Here is a 13,041-nt window from a genome sequence, read left to right as displayed (position 1 = left end):
GACATCTGAATCACTTTCTCTCGCCTACTTGTGACAACAACATAATAATGATGTCCTTGCATCATACCATTCTATCATTTCCCTCTAGATTTTTTTTTTTTATGTTTACACCCAGCATTTAATAAAACTATCACTCTAGAGCAAAGAAGAGAACTGAAGGAGTCTCAGATATAAGATTTACAGCTGTTATTTAAATATAGATTTTGCAGATTCATCAAAAAATAAGTGTTTCTTGCTGATTGGAAAGCACCTTGGACATCACAGCTTCAGCTCACAGCAAACACAACATACAATGATAATATTCAGCAATGATGTTCACAGATTATTAAATGCTATAAATTATTCTAAAAATTTGGTTTGATCTCAAAACACACAGAATCCATCAATTTTGTAAACTATACTGCTCTCAAAGTAGATAATAGAAAGCATTACATAATTTTTCTATAATAGCACAGTTGAATTGAAATGTTAAACAACCGTTCCTAAAATAGCTAATGATTTTAAAGCAATTCATCCTTTCTTAAGAAAAAATTACTTGGTCCCCAAAGCTGTACCTACAAGCTCATTACTATTCCTCACAAAATTTTTACAGATAGAACCACAGTAAAAGAGACAATTCCTTTACATAAGACATTGATACCTATTTATTGATTTCACTGTGAGCAGTGTAAAGCAAAACAGACCAAATGTATCCAATTTTCTGAAAGTCTCAGAGGGTAGGAGTGCAAAATAAAATGAATGGTGTCATTTTTCTGTTTAGATACTCTTTCTTAAAGTTTGATTAAGTTAGAAAATCCATGGGAAGCTGCCCATGAATGGCTTTTCTCATAAATAAACAAATACTAGTAGTTTCCCATCAATGATGTTTAAAACACATTGTCCTTATTTATACAGGAGCTTCCTCCTGTGTTCCTTCTCTCATTTTTCCAGCTGCCTGGGCTGTAATGTCTCTTGCTGCCCTTGCCCACACCACTGGCTTTTCTAATGCCCACATTACACTCAGTCCTCTTTGCACTCAGTAGAAAAATATGCAAGACACTCAGGGCTGGCTTTCCAATGCTGGAAGGGGTGGGTATATTCCCTCTTCTGTTATCCTCTTTAGGAAGACCTGCTCAAGGGCCCTGAGCTAGGTGCTGGGTGATGAACAGCCTGTGAGGGTGAAGGTCCTGGCCACCAGTCCCTCTCAGGGACTCATGGAGAGCCTGAGAGAGCACACCCAGGGGCTCTGGGGCCAGCAAGGAGGGTGAGAAGGGAGACTGAGATGGATCAGAAGAGTTTAGAGTTTAGAGAGTACTGAAAGGGCTGCATTTGCCTCTGACTTTACTTTGGATGTCAAATACATCACAAAATCCATTTGAAAAGCAGTAGTAATTCAGGTAACTGATTCTTTCTTTTAAGAGATACCTACCTTCTACTGACCATCTCAAGCTCTTCTCAGACATAACTAGCAGCTATGAGTTTCATATATAATCATTTAATACCATAAAATGTATTTCCAGCCACAGCATTCCACTTTCTCATTTGTACATACTGCTTTCCTCTTGCTCAAGTGCCATCTTTAAGTATGAGAAAAGAGAAAAAGACATGCCACCTCACCCTCTCAACACCGCTTCCTATGTGTTCCTTGAATCCAGGCTGCTGTATCTTGTTTGTCTACTCTCCTACGTAAACAAGGGTAATCTTTCCTCACAGGGGAGTGTGCCCATGACTCCTCCACAGAACACAAAGGAGTCACAGTGAAGCACTTCTTTATCCACAACAGCTCCAATCTCATACAGTATCAAATGGTGTGAAGGAGCACGAAGCCAAGGTGGTTAGCTTGAACAAGCCTGTGTGTAAATAACTCTGGCAGAAGGCCCAAAGGAAGGGGAGTCCTGTTTGCCTGGTAATGAACAAATGGCTGCATTTCCTGAAGGAAAAATATTTTTCTGCTATCTTGAGATTTCCTTAAAAAAAAAAAAAAAAGTGATTTTCTCCACATAAAGTATTTCCAGATGCAGAACTAACATGCTGTATGCATCAACAGCTTGATAATAACATGTCATCACTTGACCTTGGAAGAGGGTGAAGAAATTAAAAAGGCAAAATTTTCTGAAATTATGCCCTTTCATGGGAACATTTTTTTAAAGACAATGAATCCTGGGAAAAATGTTTTTAAATAAAATATGATTTATTTGACTCATTTTCATTTTATTCATTGCTAATTGACTAGCTGAATAGGAAAATCTACAGTGCTGACTAGAAACTCAGGCAAGGGATTATGTGGACTTCTCATGTGAGATAAATAAAGCTTGTAAGGTCTATAACCAGATTCTCTTTGATTGTCCCTTTTAAAATCACCATCCAATTAAGTTTTTGAAAGACTTCTAGGCATTTGGAAAAAAATATTTTACCTTGTTGAGAAGCGGGACATGTTACTAAGCAATTCTTATTTCTCTTTAAATATAAAGTATTGGCTCCTACAGATTTTGTATACTGGAGTCAGTTCACCCCCTTGCTCTGCCCCATTTTTTCTAGGAACAACTGAAGTAAGAGCCTGCCAAAGGCATGGCATGATTTAGCAACTCCTGAGTTATATATAACCTGAACTATTAAGCTACTTAATTTTCTAAAAGCTTACCTATTTATATTCCCATTAGCCCTGACAGCCTTTCATTTAGCACTTTTCTCAAATAGGCAACTCTTTTGCATCATCTTCCAATTCAAAGAAACCTCCAGTGCTTCATGCATAGAGAATTTCATGTATGGGCTGGAGAGAACAGAGGGGCAGACCACTCTTAACAGTGAGTAGTGACAATTTTGAAAACAGAGTATAGAAGATAATCTCAAAATAGCAGGGGGCACTTTGGATAAGAAAAATGGCATTAACTAAGTTGCAGCTCTCTAGAATTTCACCATATTATCCTATCTCCATTAGTCCTCTGGCACATGTCATGGGAACCTTCCTAACCACATTGGTTGCTTTCCTGGTTTTGCATCTCTGGAATCTTCCCACAGGCAAGCGCCCCAAGCATCCTGCAAATACTTTCCTTCCCAACTGATTGAGAGGGAAGTGTGCCACCTACTGAAGGACCTCAGCCACTTTCTATATGTCTTGGACTTTCTTAAGTTCTTTCCCATTTCTGAACTTTCCAGGCCTTCACACTACTGATTTGAATTAGGAATTAGCCTTTGTCTTATGAAAGTTTGTAAACTCAGCAACTGGAAGGTCATGAATATGGACATGAGCAAATGTAATCTAGGCTGGTTCTATCTAATTCATGTGTAAGTGGCATAATTTGATAAATCTTCTGTCTGAAAGCAGGTGTTTTACTCCTACATTGCCACTTCTTGCCAGAAGTGAGATCAATATCAAGAATTATCTCTACAAATGTAAGAAAATATTAGATTTGTAGATAACCAGTAAAACACGTGAATGAGTTGGCAGTACTGACATACATGGTATTTGCAGTTTAGGTGTTAGTTAGGCATTTTTAACAAATGAGTGAACAGCTTCACTGCCAGGCAGTAGTCGCCTCTGATGGTGGGTGCGCTTTGTTCAGTTAATCATCTGGTTGAACAAGCTCAAAGCACACTTTACACAGCTGTTGTCATAACTTGCTGTTTGACACACCTAGAGAGTGTCCTTTGGTTACCTGAGTCTCACACCACCGCGTTATTCATGCGCAGTAATGTGTTATTTTGGCTACCAAAAAAGTTGAAACAGATGTCAGTGCTGTTTCAAGTGTTGTAACAGTGGATCATACATAAATAATTTAAGACAAATTTCTTATATTAATATCTAAGAAACCGCTTGACCAAAAAATTTTCAATGTTGAGGTTCATCAGAGCCTTTCACTTTTGAGTCAGCAATATAAATTTTGTTATGTGCATTACAGTAGATGATCAAAACTTCTAAAATTGTGATTCACTGAAATTAACAGATAATATACACCTTAAAAGTTTCTCACACTTCTGTATTGGACTGATTTGTTCCTAAGAAATATTCTGAGTAAGAATGTCATCAAAACTTCTGCTGAGTAATAAAATAATGTAGTTTAGAATAGATATCTTAATGGATTAACAGTTTGAGGATGTGTAAAATAAAAGTTTGAAGTGTTTCTACTGGTTTTGGCAGTCTTAACCAACTTGTCATACACTACATTAAAATCTCCGTAATACCTGAAACTGTACCGTTCAAGTTTTCACATGTGTACGACATAGAAGGGAAATAAAATTCATTGTCAGCAAGCACAAAGCAGGGAGAAATCTAACTCTAGACTCACCATCATGTCTATACCTACTGTCAGTTTAAAATGTTCTGCAAGGCATTGCAGACAGTCTGGCAAAACTATCAGCCCAGTGACCAATGAAAGCACCATTATTAGGAGTAATTCGGAAACAAAAGGGATAAAAAAGTGCTACACCTGTATAGACCTAGGTGGAACACACCAAATACTCTTCTGCTCAGGCACAGTCAGAAAAACAACATGGTGCCATCCCCCCCACCGCCCCCAGTCAAGAAAACGAGGTTTAGCAGATTTAAGACAGGCAAAACCCCCCTACTTACTTAACACAGCACATGGCGAAAGTGTAGACCTAACACAGAAGAATGTTGTGGGGTGCCAGACTGTGAAATTCTTGAAAAAAAAATTTGCATCATTAGCTGTGAGATAATCCATTACTGGCTATTGAAAAAAGCTCATATTTGTGCAGATGCTTAGGGGTCAGTCCCTAAACCATTCACTGACTCGTTGAAGTGGGAGTATACTGGAAAAAGCATAGGAGACAAATAGAGGAAATCCTTTCCCTAAGTGATGTAACTGGCCACACTTTGAGGACAACAAATTACATAAAATTCTCATCTGGCTCTTATCTTCCTACTAATTTATGGTGGGTTGTTTCAGGGGGCTTTTTTCAGTCACAACTGGCCTCTCTTTCTGCAAATGTCTGACAACTTTTGAGCTTTAAAAATTATTTTCAGTTTCAAAGATTATATGGAGAAGCCTTCAATGAAAATTTCGGTTCATCCTTGAATTATTTTTCTTCTTCATAATGAAAGAGACACTGCAGAGCATGTTATAGTTTCTGATTTAAAAGCCAAAATACATTAAAAGATCTCAAACAGATTACTGATTTGTCATAATGTAACCAAGTCTAATAGCTAAAATATCAATATAAGCTCTATTTTCTGAATACCACATGTTTGTAAATGTGAAATACCCAGGCAGCAGGCTTTGTATTACCTGAGTTTTTTAACTTACAATATTTTTGAGCCATTGGCAGCCCAATTAGGTGTTCAGCATATGTCTTGCATTTCAGAATCTATATACCATTCATCTGGAATAAAGAGATATGAAGGGGATGTGAGTCATTAATCATATTCAGGAAACAGGTTTCTGAAAAATTAATACATGACCAGTTGCCAGTAAGTAGCCATCTGCTACATATATGAAAAAAAGTATGTTCTAAAGCTACATATTTTAATGATTGTTTTAAAATGTTAAAATTGTAAACTGTAATGGATACAATGTTTCTCTAATGGAATGTCTAATATCACTTAAGACCCACTAAGGGCTGTGCAATGATTCTGATCAATGGGAGCTGGGTAAAGTTGCATAGTCAGTGTAGCACAGACAAGTCTGAAGTGAAGCTGGTGAGTAAAAGCATCATTACTGTTAAGTGGAGGAATACACCTAGTGATTTCAGTGATGTTCTCTTGGGCTTAAAGTTAAACAAATGCTTAAGTGTCCTAAACTTCACAATTCCATGCCCTCCATTCTTACTCACAGACAGTGACATCTCTTGCACACGTCTAGGAGAAGATGTACAGTTTGGCTCCATCTCTAGTTGACTATTAGTATGCAAGTACATGGTTTTCTTACTTTTTGGGAATATTTTGATTTTTCAAGTGTGTGGACACTATTAAATTCAAACATGTTAAATTCATTGGATACTGTTTGTTAACAATTTCAGCTGTAATCTCAGTATGAGTAATCACTGCTTGGGGCGGGAGCAAGGTGGTGGTGGAAAGAGTCAAAATTGTGTTCTTGGTCAGTAAGGACATTGTCAGACTGTTTAAGAACCATATTTACCCAAAAACTAAGAATGAAAATTGCCAGTACAATTAAAATGTTTTGGCAAGGAACTAGCACAAAGCCTGGGAAAAGTCTGTTGGTGGATACTGGCATGTATAAGAAGAGATTCACTCCTGGGCCTGCAGCTTGCCCAGCAGTGTTCCTGGCTCAGGGTCTCAGGACTGTAGAAATCAATAAAAGAGCAAATTCAAAGTTTCTGCGGCATCTTCACTTGAACCATAAGTATGTTTCAACAATCCAGAAACTTTTTAAACTGCAGAAAAGTTGGCAGCAGCTAACCCTGTATAGCCGTGTCAGAGCAATAGGCACTCACAGCCGTATAATAAATTAAAAGCAACCTTCTCTGCTGCAGGTATGTGTAGAGTCTGTTAAATAATTTAGGTGGAATTCTTTTCCTTCAAAAGATCAAAATTGTGTCTTCAGTTTCTGCACACAAACCAAAATACGGCTAAGACAGTTGATGACTATAGGCAACAGATATTCTGAAGTGTAATTTAACTCCGATTTTGGTCAAAAGATACAATGTAAAAATATTCTAGTAGTCAGATACAACAAAAAGTGGGAATCTCATGGCTGAGCAGAGACGGGGTGGGGGGGAAATCATCGAAACCATCCTAACAGATTGGCCAGACCTTTTCGGTGCCAGTCATCCATTATCATCCCAGCAGAACTTCAGAGACTGACAGGTATTACCCATTTAAATAAATATATAAACATACATTTGTGGATCGCCCAAACTTGTAAGTACTGAAAAAACAGAAAGTTTCATGTTTGGCTTCAGTGAAATGCTGTTAAGTGAAATCATGAATAAAATCTTCTAGTTAAAGAAATATTTGGGGTCAACCAATCAGGTAGCTGGTGAACTTATCTTGTCTACAGTTTGGGATCTTTATTTACATTGTCTCATACTTGCTATCTGACTCACAATGCAGTACTCACAAGCTTTCTTACATCCCTTATCTGACTCTCCAAGGCCACAGGAGACAGGAGAGCAATGAGAAATGGTACAGAACTAGATTTTTCCTCCATACCCTAGGTTCTGTTAACAGAACAGGTTGGTATGGAAATCTGAATCCAAACTTATTTAAAGATATTTAGGCTTTTTAATTAGGTTCTCTTTAATTTTCTATGGAACTCATACAACACAGAAGACAACAAAGCTGTAGCTATAGTAGTCAGTGAACCACATGCCATTCCTGCTCCCTGAGGATTTGTATCATTGTTGCCCTGTATCTTTAATGCCTTCCCAAAATAGTGTGGCACTACACACTACCTAAGAGAATGAAAAGATTCCAACCAGCAAGTTGAGAGCTGGCTGGCAATGTGCAGAGGGGAATGAAATACATATTGGCAGGAAGTGAAAAAATAAAGTTATGCTGGATGGGAAGAGGAATACTGAGAAGGAAATTATCTCAATTCAGGAAGCTCTTAATAATATGTTTAAAAATAAAGCATATGCTCTAGTATTTTCTTGAGCCTGTTTGCCTCAAGTTAGGCACATATTTCAGCATCTTGCTGAGCTGGGGCTCTGCAGTGAAGTTTCACAAGCTGCTTAAAGTGACATAAGTATATGGTTCACGGGGAGATGTGAACCTCCCCTTCCCAATGTCCCTAGCCTTGTTGTTCCACCACCTCTCTCTCCTCTCCTGGCACAAGTACCTGTGGGAGCTGCACTGTCAGCAACATCAGCAGTGCATTTGCACTGGGGGCTGGAGGACATGAGCAGGTGGGGAGAGGGTAAGACTGCCTTCTTCTGCACATGCAAGTGAGCTGGACGTAAGCTAAAGACACTTGTCAAACTGCACTCTGTGTGTCCTCAGCCACTCCACTCCTCTTTTAGCAAAGTCAAACAGAGAATTCAAACTCATCTTGGATGGCCTGTCTGGGCCATCACAACCTTTTGCTGAAGTAGTTAAATAGGCACTACATCTCCATGTAGACACTTGAAATAAATGAAAAAGTATTCATTTGCATTTGCAGAACAAACACTTCTAAAAATTCTGTTTGTTTTATTTTTGTTGGTTTTTTTTCTTTTTTTTTACTGGAGAAGTGCCTGACAGATGGTTTAAGTGAGGAGTGGTGAGGCACTTAAACCAATTTCCCAGTGTTCTGTCAGCTATTTACAGTTCCTGTTGCACACATTAATCTTTCATAATCTTTCATAAACTTCAACTTTACCTTTCAATGTATAAGGAAAAAAATGTTAAGATGTCCCATACTGATCTACTGTATGATACTGTTTAAGTTATTGGTCTCCATCATTCAATGTACAGTGCAGATAAAGGCTAGTTCATTAGTCAGGATGAGACAATAAAATAGCACTAACCATTTAAAACCTATTAATCTGGATAGCACCATTAGCATAAGCAATATTTTATTATTACCAAATTAAATCCATTATAAGTATCTTGAGTGTCCAATCAGGTTCATAATAAACTATCTACCCAAATGACTGTACTCCTTGATGGAATGCTTTGGGGATTGCTATGCATTAATCTGCCTTTTAGTGGGCTGTACTTTCATTTATAACATTCAGATAAACTGACTTTCATAACATGTAGAACAGCTAACATTTTAGAATAGTTATAATGGTTTCCTAGGTTCTGTGATAAGTATTTTTTTTTCCCTCTTTAGGGGCTAAAAGGCATTTTCTACCATATCACAGTTCCATTGGTCAGATAATCCCTGATCCACATGAAACCTAACTATGTCCTTTTTCCTTCAGATTTTACAGGACTTATGCTAAAGAAAACAGCAAGGAAGACAAAACTTAAAATACTTGAAAAAAACCCAGGATGCTAAATGGATATTCCAGATGACAAGACTAACGTGTTCTCATTGTTCCCATGGAGTTGGAGCCCTGCTAGCACTGGCTGAGCACAGCACACTGGATGTACTACTCTGTCAGAACAGACTAGGATTGAGATTGCTCCTCAAAACATACTTTAGCTATTTAGAAGTGACAGAATAAAGTTGCAGATTTACTAAGGAGAATTTTAAGAAGAGAGGTAGGGGATTTTAACTATTTAATAGAAATGTGTCATTTATCTTGCTAAGGACATGGGTAGGGTTTTCTGTCTGTTATTTTTAAATTATTTGTCTGACTATTTAAAAAACCTGCTATTTCTTGTAAATGCTACATATGCTAAATTTTGTGTATATGTATATTTAATGCATGTGAAATATAGGGGTCAGTTAAAAGGGAACTTTAGAATCCTCCAAAGGCTTTGCCAGTGGAGGCTTTCTCTGTACTGCAGTTACTCTTGCTGTAGCATGTGACTGCTTCTAAAACATTTATTCTCCCCAGTCTCCTCTATAAGCAAGAAAATAGACCACTTTTACAGATGGGAAGTTGAAGGTAAAAAATTATTACTTCATTTTGCACTGGCAGGCAAGAAAATCACCAAGAGCAGACCTCCCTGGTGCTTTCTGTGACCTTTTTTATAGAATGGATACAATGTCTTCCTTTTTGGTGCATTTGCACTACACATTTTGATGGGGTCGGTGTATAAGACAGCAAGTAGAATCGAGAATTTGATTCTATTTATCAGAAGTCAGATGTTAAGCAATTGCTGTCATTGTCAGTGATTGTGTCCCATATATATTTTGAGATATATAGATATAAAAATTTATTTACCAGCACGCTTCTTCACGCAGTAGAGCTATGCCTTCACAGGGACAAAGGTGGGATAAGATGTTTGAATCCTACTGATAGGAGATTTTTATCACTGCTTTGAACTTCTTTAATACCCCTGGAAATGAATGTGGTAGGATCAGCATCAAGTTTAACTGGTCTGCAGTCTCAATCCAGTACCTTACTCCATTGGTGGGATTATGGGAAAGGGATCAGAACAAACACCCAATTCACAGGGTATCAGGAGTCCACCGAGGTAAATTAAGTTGCAGCACTGATAGGCTGGCATGGGAAGAAGGGGACTGTGTTACTTTCATTTCCCTGTTGCTTCCATTTTTCTGTTATCTGCCACATCTTGGTACTCAGCACAAGTTTTTTTCTTGAGGCTGTTGTGATTTTCCCCTGAAGTAAGAAAATATATGACTGGGTCTTTTCTGACAAACTGACAGGGCAATAACTTATATACATGAATCAGATTAGTTGACAGTAAAGATACATGGGATGTGTTATTTGAAGGACATGAATAGTTGTTGCTATTTTTCAGCCCGAAACAACTTTGCTCTCCTGAATGCAAAAACCTGCCAAGAAAAGTAGAGTGAACGTACTTCAGTGTTATAAAACCGACAATAAAATACGCCTAGTATTTTAAGCTGGCCCCTTACTCCTTTTTCCAAGGTTCAGCCATAACAATAATTCTTCTGAAAGTCAGATTGTTTTGTGTGATTTTCCAACGTAGCATGACTCAGTTGCTTTAAAGTCTTTGAAATTCAAGAAGGAAATAGCCTAATGAAATCAGAAGCAAAATCTACTGAATTTTAAATCACCGGGCATCTCTCAGGCTCACTGTTTTTCCCTTATGCATGGGTAAATAAATTTAATTTGAGGATAAGAGACGTAGCTTTCTCCCACAAAATTAACAGATTAAACAGAAGTGAATCCTTTTCTGACAGTCCTGCAGGGAAACAGTTTTTGTTGGTTAAGCTGAACAGGCTTGCATTCTGATCTTTTTTGGCTATGTTTTCACTACAGTCAAAGCAGTTTATGCATCCGTAAAGACAGAGAAATGCCTACTTCATTTACTGTTCCTCTTTTAGTCTTCTTTTAAAGCAAAAGCATATTCAGTGAGCAGCAGACTTACATTATTTAAATATGCTTTATGATCTATGCAGCAAAGCTAAATATGTTCCCTGGTTTCTTTCAGTGAGGCTTCTGTGAGGCTGAGCAGGAACCCTGTAAGCTGTGGCTCACAGGGTGGTGCTGCACCTCTTGCCTCCTGAATGAAAGGAAGAAAGCTGAGGGGACAATGGCACCACAGGTTTTTCTCCTGATTTACTGCTGGCAGGATCTTGACTCCTGTGACTTACTCTGAGTTTCACCTCAATCCCAGACTCCCAGGGAAGAGGAGCTGCTCTGGGGGAAGCCAGGCTTTCAGCCAGGCATGCAGGACCACAGTTGAGGGAGTAGCAATCTAGGCTGGGGCAGACACAGCCAGTGGGACACAGGCCTGACCTGATGGTGAGGAAACATCTTTTGCAGGAGAACCTTGCTGCAACCAGACCAGGGACCTTCTGGCTCTTCTGAACAGAAAGAAATTTTGCTCTTGGTGCTGTCAACAGCCTTGATGTGGCATATTTTCTAGTTTATCCAGTCTATATTTTCATGAGGAGGATAACTTTTTGTGGACAAGGAAGTTTTTGTTACCATGGGAGGAGAGAGTCTCAACTATCAATTCCCCATGGCCATGACTCCTCTTAACAAAGGAAGAAAATTATTATGAATGGGAACCCCAATCTTTGCTCCCCAGCTTCATGCAAGTGATGAACATGACTAACATGACATGAGGCAGAGAATAGAATCAAACTTGCCCCCTCACTGTCATCACATCAGCGCCTTAAAGGCTAAACTATAGACAAGTCAAATTTTCTACAGATGACACTTTTTCTTTTGCATAAACTGTCAGCAGCCAAAGTCACAATAAGCCCTCAGTCCTGCTTCAGAGATGAAACCTGAACATTAATCTTCAAAAGAAAGTATTTTATTATTTATGCAAAATATACAGTCACCAAAAAAATTAGAATCTTTCCTCACCCAAACATATCCTGTAAGATATAAGAGAGAACAAGAAGTGGAAGTTGCAGATTATAGTCTGTTCTACTGGGCAGAATTAAAACCAAGTTTCTCATATACTTCATGATTTCTTTAACTCCTGGATTATTTGGGGAAAAATTGTACCCTTTCAGTTTCTCATGTCCATTCTTTCCTCTGCTCTCACCCATCTTTCCCACAGTATAATTCTTCAGGTCACATAAAAAGGGTTTTTCACATTTAAGTGATTTACATACTCCCTTACAGACCAACAGTTTGATGTCAATTTGCTATCCACTTGCAGCCACAGACCTCTCACTTTGAACACCAGGAACTGAGGGAACCATGCAAAACAGGATAGCAGGACTTGAATATTGTATTACCCATATAAAGATTAAATGCAATGGGCTATCAAAAGTAAGAAGGATCTTAGGAGCACCAAAGTAAAAACAAAAGCATTATGTAAGGACAAATAAATCATTGATTAGATTGATAGAACCTCCAATGGAATAATTTTATTTCACTGAACTATAGACACATATTTGTAACAAATTTATATATAAACACTGTTGATCAGTACATAATCTTCCTTATGTACCAATGAATTACAATCACAAATTTCTACCTGTAGGTGGAAGTTTCACTGGCAGTCTGGCATAGTGGCTGTTTCTATAGATTTGTGAGACAGCTTGGCCAGCAGTTCTGCAATTTCACATTTGAGTTCCTTCAAAATCTTGGTTGAATGCCAACCTGCCCTGGTGACTTACAGATATCTGTCTATTTGATTTAATTCCATTTGGATCCCTGCTCCTATAGCTGAAGGAAATGGGAGCAGGGACTTGAAGTCTTTGTGTCAGCCACATAGCCAAAATAGTAGTGATACATTAAAATGGAAATCTGAGGAAAGAAAACAGTCTACTGATTCTATCCATTCACCCTCATACAATCTGCATTGTGCTAAAAACATTGGACAAAGTAATGACAGTGATCATAAAGGCAATAGTGAGACCTTGATTTGCACATCTGTCAGAGCAATGCCAGCCTACTAATGAGATGATAAAATGAGCTAAATTAAGAATGATCAGGGAACCCCATTCATATTATTGAAGCATCATACAGTAAGTGCAAGAGACAGGTGGCATAAGTGCTAAAACAAGGATGGAGAGTGTGTGCTGCAGGGAATCAATCTACTGCATTAATGGCTAATGGCACACTCAGTATTTATCCATTATTTATCACATAAAT

Source organism: Cyanistes caeruleus, chromosome 2, assembly GCF_971803275.1.
Source record: "Cyanistes caeruleus chromosome 2, bCyaCae1.hap1.1, whole genome shotgun sequence".
In the NCBI taxonomy this organism is placed as follows: Eukaryota; Metazoa; Chordata; class Aves; order Passeriformes; family Paridae; genus Cyanistes; species Cyanistes caeruleus.
The sequence above is the reverse complement of the archived record's forward strand: the minus strand, read 5'-3'. Positions refer to the sequence as shown.